Raw genomic sequence first — 7,102 nt, 5'->3', positions numbered from 1 at the left:
TGATGCTTCAAAGCTGAGGCAAGGGGGCTGGGCTTTTATGTTTCCATACTGAGCAGTCATTGATTATGGGCTTTGGTGAGGGGAAAGTGGTGTGATCTTGGGTTTGGTGGCTTTCTTCAGCCAAGGAGATGTCCCAGGGAAGGTGTTGGTAGAAAGCTGTGAGCCACCAGTGCTGTCAGGTTCTGGAGGAATGAGTGCTGCAGCCCTGAAGGGAGATTCAGGATAGTGTGCCACAGCATCCCCCCACGGCTGATAGTCTAGGGTTGGCCAGGAGCTAGCTAAAGAGAAGGGTGGGAAAGATCCCTAAAGATCAGGCAATCAGAGAATCGAGAGGCCAGAGGGTTGGACAGATTATTCACATGGATATAAAGTCATCAAAGATGACGTAAGGAAAAAGGAAATGTTACGAATTGAACTAGGTGCTATGTTCTCATACATTACATTAACTTCACGGCTGGGATGTGGTTAAATGCCCTCCTTATTTCCCAGGAATTGTTGCTTCATAGACCTTGATTTCTCCCACCCCAGCTTCAGTTTTATGCTAATCTGCTAGGCTCACATCAGTTCCTCCTTCATCAATGACCTCAGCTCAATTATGGGCCTCTGGATCATGATCTTCTTTAATATACAGAGTCCACAGGTCATCCTCAGTAACTCAAGCTTCCATGTAAATATCCCATCAAATAACCTAGCTGCTTGGTTCCTTGACTACCTTACTTTCAATGACTTCTGTCTGCACCCACTCCAACTTAGCCACCCACACTCCCGTGGCCACATAAATGCAAGAGTGACATAAGCATTGAAGTAAAACCATTGATGGGCAGTGACATAGACCCATCTGAGATTAATGAGTATGAGTTTTTAGTGGCACCAGTCAGCAAGATCCTAGAATTTTTTCTTTTTCTTTTAAAAAAATCTTTAGCAGTATTTAACAAAAAGTAGTAGAGAAAAGTTTTGCTCCATGAGAGTGACTGGAAGCTAAGTATGCTGAATAATTCAAGGCACAGCTAAGGGTCTGGGAGCCCATGATAACTAGGGAATTAAGAAAGCTCAATAAGGAATTGATAGTCTAGGAGATAATGGAAGGATCAGTGGACTTCTAGTCTCATCTCTCTGAGATGAAAGGCTGCATAGTGGTCTTGGGGACATGAGAGGACAGCAATGACAAGAAAGTGTGGTCAGAGTGGACAACTGAGGTTTAATGTTTCTGGGATGGAGCAGATCCTGGTTATGACAAAATCTAGGAGGTAGCCTGAGAGTAGCTGGAGTAGAAATGGAGGTGACAGCTCTACTCTAGGTGGGACCATCACTTCTGGTGTTTGGATGTATAGAAAGAGTTCTGATTGCTGCCAGAACTTCCCTGAGACTTGTGGAGAAGAATGTGTACAGTTTGGTGGTGAGAGGTCTCTAACCCAAGAAAACTAGTAATCTGAAAGCTAATCCCTCTTAATATTTGAAGAAATGAATTCTTTAAAAAGGTTGTTAAATTGCTTGCTCTTTCCTTCTACAACTCTTGAAAATTTTATATGACTTCAAGTTAGCATTTAATTATATACATTATATGCATATATACATAAAATGACTTTTAAACTGTTTCTTGTAATTTAATTTTTATCCCCCTTGAGATAGTATACCTCTGGATGGCAGGAAGTTTTATTCAAATCGCCAGAATGATTTTTCTATTTCTCTGGTTTCTTCCATAAAGATAGGCCTGAGAAAGGATACGGAATAGGGATACCAGAAATACAGGACATTTTGGTGGTTCCAACTTTATTATTGTATGCTTTCTGCACATATATGTATTTATAATTATTGGAGTTGGCTTTAACCTCCAGGGGACTATTGGCCTAATTGGGTCTTCTGGACAAGCTTCACTTTATCGTGAGGTTTAGGAAAGTGAACAGGTTAACTTGAAGACCTTTGCTCTCACCTTTGCAATCCACAGTTAACGTTTTCTTCAGATTTACCTTCTCCAGGAAGGCATTGCTGACAACATCCTCCCAATGCCAATTGCTCCTTTGCCCCGGTTCCATTTATCCTTGTGTAATCACTTCCTATGAAAATCACATAATTTTATTTTCTATTTATAAATGTATTTTGATTCATTTTTTTCTTTGGACTATAGGTTGTGGGATGTAGCTTGATTCTTCCTCTTAAGCTTGGGTATCAATACCAGATAATTTATGTTGGAACTTGGAGTGACATGAAAGATAATGTAATTCACATTATCTACCCCTTCATTTTATAAACATAGAAACTGACACAGAGAATAGGTAAAGGATTCAAAGACTTATCTGTGACCACACAGCTTGTTAGTGTGTAATCTCAGTTGTACAGTGTATATGCTAGGGCATCCCCATGGTCATTCTGTACGTTAAACCCTGTCAGAGCTAGCCCTCAGCAAAGGATGGAGGGGTTAGGGTACATTGCAGCAAGTAGCTGGATGGTAGCAAAAGGAAGATCAATTTAGAGCAGGTGAATCAGAAGAGACCCAGAAGGAATATAGGAAATAAAGTCTGAGCTACAGTGCGATGAACCAGGCTTCACAGTCTGAGAGCTGGCCTTGGCAGGAGGATGACTGGGCAGCAGAGATCAAGAGGTACTGGATCTCAAGGCAACTAGCAGGAATATGACCTTAGGAGAAACTGATGGCCTCAGAAGTCAATGAAGGAAGAAACCAGGGTGATGGATGGATCATCTACATGGATGTTGAAGTCTTCAGGAATAAGGGTGGAATTGGGCTGGAGAGAGAGACTGAAGTCAACACTAAAAGACGGAAAGAGACTAGGACATACAAGATGATAAGTACATACCTACAAGAGTGGGGTGTGGTAAAGTCTAACTAATGAGCACTTCAGATGATCTGGGGCTTTCGAAATAAGAATGACGAGGAAAGGAATGGAGTGTTGTTGGTGAGAAAGGATACACTCAACCAGTATGCCCTAAGAAATGGGAGGTATGGGAGAGAAAGAGCCTTCACATGTGAAAGGAAAGTGAGCCCTCAGACATTTTCATAGGGAGTGGTTCTTAAAATGTGGTCCTTGGATAAGTAGCATTGGCATACTCTGTGAAAATTCATCGCTTCATCCCCACCTACTGAACCAGAATCTCTGAGAACGGGGCCTGGCACAATGTTCTAACAAGCTCTTCAGGTGATTCTTTTTTTCAGTACCACTAAGTCTTTATTTATTCATTGTATTTTCCCAGGGAAAGAGAGGGGAAGGGAGAAGGGTCAGCATGTGTGTTACAAAATGATAGCAAATGGGAAAGGAAACACTTGGAAATCAACCATCAAATAAACACTCCCCAGTGATGAGGTCACCAAAAACAAGGGCGCTCAGTCTCCTGCAGTTCAGAAATGAGAGGACGGGGTCAGGGAAAGAACAGAGAGGCATATGTTTTCCTACCCTCCCTCCCTCCCCATAAATTCAGGATATCACACAAAGCTTTGGTTTCTAGCAATAAACAAGGAGTTACAGCCATCTCTCTCCTATGAAAAAATCTTGTGGCCACTTTGACATGTTTCTTACACTTGTATGAAAGTTCCTGAGTGACTTGAATATACATTCATTTTCCCTTTCTTGGTCTTCTATCCCCACTTTCTACATGGAAGCCTCTCTCCCCTCCTTTGCTTCTCTCTACTCTATGATTAGAGATTAAAGGAGAGTTGATCCATCCAAATAAAGCAGAGTAAGTGTTTGGAATGAATCATGTCAAGGAATGGTCTTGACTCATGAGGTTGGAACAAGAGATAGAGTGTTTCTAACTTCTTCAGGATTTTTGTGCAAATCATTGAGTTGTGAAGACATCCCACAAATTAAATGTGCATGTGTGTGGGTGTCTGGGCTTTTTGGGAGGAGATGGAGGAGGGAGTAGAGTAGGATTCAAGTTTTTAGGACAGAAGAGCTGGTCAAAAATAGAAACTAGGGGGAGGAGAAGACCAAAGAAAGGATGGTTCAAGATCCGCACTTCAAGGAAAGGAGCCCCCACCCTTGTATTTCAGATCCTTTGCCTAGTGCAGAAGCTTTTGTCAAAGATGCTTTGGCCATTTTTCTCTCAATACAAAAGGAAGTCTGTAAACAATAAAACCCTAAAAGAACGTGGAGAAAGACCAAATATATTTACACAAAGTAGGCCACCTAGCAATCACCAAATCAACGACTTGTGAAGTCCTACAAAGCTCAGAGGAATACAATATCCAGAGGGGGCAGCAGATGAGGGAGACAAGAACCCAGGATCAGACACACGTCACTGATTGTTTTCTATTCCATTCTCCCTGTTCCGACACAGTGAGGTGGGTTTGCGGTGATCTCACAGAGTGTAAATGAAACCCCGTTTTCTCCTTTAGCTCTCAGGACATTAATCACTGTTGCAGCAAGGCAGGACCCTGGCTCTGGGCACCACAAAGAAGCCATCGCTTATGGTCACTCTGGAAGCGAAGGAAGAAAAGCCTAGAATTTGAAAAGGTTAAGGATTTTAGACCTTACTTCACGTGTTCATCCCTGGGCAGCACAAGATGAGTACAGAGGTATCCTTCTTAAAACCTATCCTTACCAATTCACATTTTTTACAAAAACACACACACACACCCTTTGTGCATGGTAGGCCTGGCCCAATCCAGTGAAGGATGGATATTCTATGTACAGTGAGTCCTGGGCCCTGGGATTGGAGGTCTGGAACAGGAAGCCATTATTAAGGATGTAGACACCCTTCACCCAATCTTGGCTTCCCCTCTGCACCGTCCACTTGGCCCAGGCTCTCCTAACCTCTCTGTACCAGCTTTCCTGGTCAGACTAATTTCCAGTCTTCCAGTAGGAGACAAGTCATGGGGAAACCCAGTTTAAACCTAGTCTCCTATGAAACACTGAAGGGGAAGGGGTTTCAAGCACACTATGGCAGAATATCCAGCTCTAGCTGGCAAAAATGAGGTAGTTCCAGAGGCTACACACTCTGAACAGTTATCTCTGTGGTGATACAACCACAGGAAGTATTCCTGCTGTGCAGACCAGAGCTGCTCCCACTTATCCCTGAGATGCCTCATGTGGCTGAGAACACAGTGTGGGAACGAGGGCCTTAGATTGAAATGCACAAAAATACTAAACCAGAATGTTTATATTAGAAAAAAAGGTTAAAATGCGCAAGATGCACCACTCGCAGAGGCCAAGTGCAGTTGGCCCGCTGAGAAAGTGGGACCCGAGGTGCAGTTATTCAAAGGAGCAAATGCACAAATCGCATTGGCCCAGAAGGGGGTGGGAGTGAGCTTAGGAGCAGCCATCTGCAACTCTTCCCACAACCACCCCATTGCCTATCGTCACAACCCAGTGCTTGGCTCTGTTCTTGGTGCCCTAGGCCAAGGGTGGGTTATGAAAGGACAAGACGGTTATGAGGGAACAAGATGTGGAAAACCCCTGCCTTACCCCTGAGAGAGTCCCTCCCACAGGAGGTGGTGGCTTGTACCCATCAATCAGGCGTCAGGCTTAATCTTTTCACTCTGCTATGGGAAATATTATAACACATCCTGCTTTAAAAGGAAAACAGCTTCCCTATCCAGGCCACTTTCAGAACCTGGAGATTCTGGGGCTGGAGACTCAGATAAAGCATGCAGGGAGGAATTGGCCCAAAGCCCTCGCATGTGTTTTTGGTTAGAGCACGGATGGAGTAACTTTGCCTCAATCCCACAAAGAGGGAAGAGGGGGTGATGCGGACACTGGCCTGAGGCAGGAATCAGTGCCAGCTGCCCCCTATCCACCCTGTACCTACTTTCTCCCTTCTGCCAATGGATACTGGTCCCTTGAAACTTCCTGATCCCAAAAGCATAGCCCCTGTCTGCTGCAGCTCATTTTTGGGCCTCTGGGAGCAGGGCAGGGCTGTGAATCTCTTCTTCCTCCCAAAAGTAGACTGGCTTTCCCTGGGAGCTGGGGGCCAGTGGGCCTTCAGTGGACACGAGGCCACCAGGTGGCGGATTCTCCTGCAGAAGGGGCACTTCTGGGGCTGGGGTGGCAGCTTGCGTTTCTTGGCGATGGTCTAGTCCTCCATGATTGTAGCATCTGTCTTTCTTTGATTTGTGCTTCTGCATATTCTTCCCTTTTGGACGCCTCGCACTCCCAAAACAGAACACCACTAGGTTCAGAGCCAGAGAACCAGAGAGACTGTAGACCTTAGCCTGCTTCTTAAAGGTGGACTCCACTGCCTCACCTCCTTCAGGCTCTGGAAGCCCTCCATGTGCAGTTTACTCTGGGCACAAAGACGTCCACCCGAGGGTCCAATCTGGCCCCTGAGCCGGTGGCCGTGGACAGGAAGCCCAACCCCACGCACACCGTGACCTGCTTACAGATTGCTGCACCATGCTGCAGCTGCGGCTCCTTGCACCCTCCGCAGCCTTGGCGCTCCCACCTGCAAACTGCTGACGGGACACGGAGCCTACGGCAGTCAGCTGAGCCCGTGGTCCTGGGCCCCTGGTCAAGCAGCTGCTGGCCCCTGAGAAGTCCGGAGGCAAAAGGGTGGCGGGAGAAGAGGCTGTGGCAGCTTCTCCAGCACTCCAGGTGATGCTTATGATGCAACCATTTGAAAACCACGACGGAGAACAAGAGGGTGAGGAGCATGTTTAGAGAAGCCTATGAGGATATAGGAGAGTTTGCCTATGATAGACCTGTGGATTCCAGAGTGCATACTGTATGGGGTCCGGGGAGGGGAGGGGGAATGGGTTGGAGGTCAGATGGGGTGATGGGCAGGACATAGATATTTAGCATCTGGACTCTGGGACGGCTCTGGGAGGGCGGACTTGGGCCCAAGGCACTTGGGAAGAATCTCACTAACAACCATTAGAGTCCACATGTCTGAAATATTTCAGATCAGAATAAGACGGCAGTTAGCTGTGAAAAACACACTTCATTCAAGATCAGGTCATAACGGTAGATCTACTGGCTCCCACCCAGGTCTCATTGCAGTGGCACCTAATTGAAGTTTTTATTACCTGAAGAAAAACATGCCATTCAGCTTCTCGGGTTTTCATCTTCAAGTGTGTCTAACATGAAAACTAATGTATTTTTTCTAATATCTGAAATAGAGAACATTTCATTTTTAATTTTGAGCCCCCTTCGGT

General features: G+C 45.5%; 1 pseudogene; it reads right to left on the bottom strand.

Annotated features, from left to right (window-relative positions):
* Positions 1–5,836: 5,836 nt before the first annotated feature.
* LOC103566433 (protein lin-28 homolog A pseudogene) lies at positions 5,837–6,602 on the bottom strand (annotated as a pseudogene).
* Between the last annotated feature and the right edge of the window lie 500 nt (positions 6,603–7,102).

This window comes from Equus przewalskii, chromosome 9, assembly GCF_037783145.1.
Source record: "Equus przewalskii isolate Varuska chromosome 9, EquPr2, whole genome shotgun sequence".
Classification (NCBI taxonomy): domain Eukaryota; kingdom Metazoa; phylum Chordata; class Mammalia; order Perissodactyla; family Equidae; genus Equus; species Equus przewalskii.
This window is presented reverse-complemented; position numbering and strand designations above follow the sequence as displayed.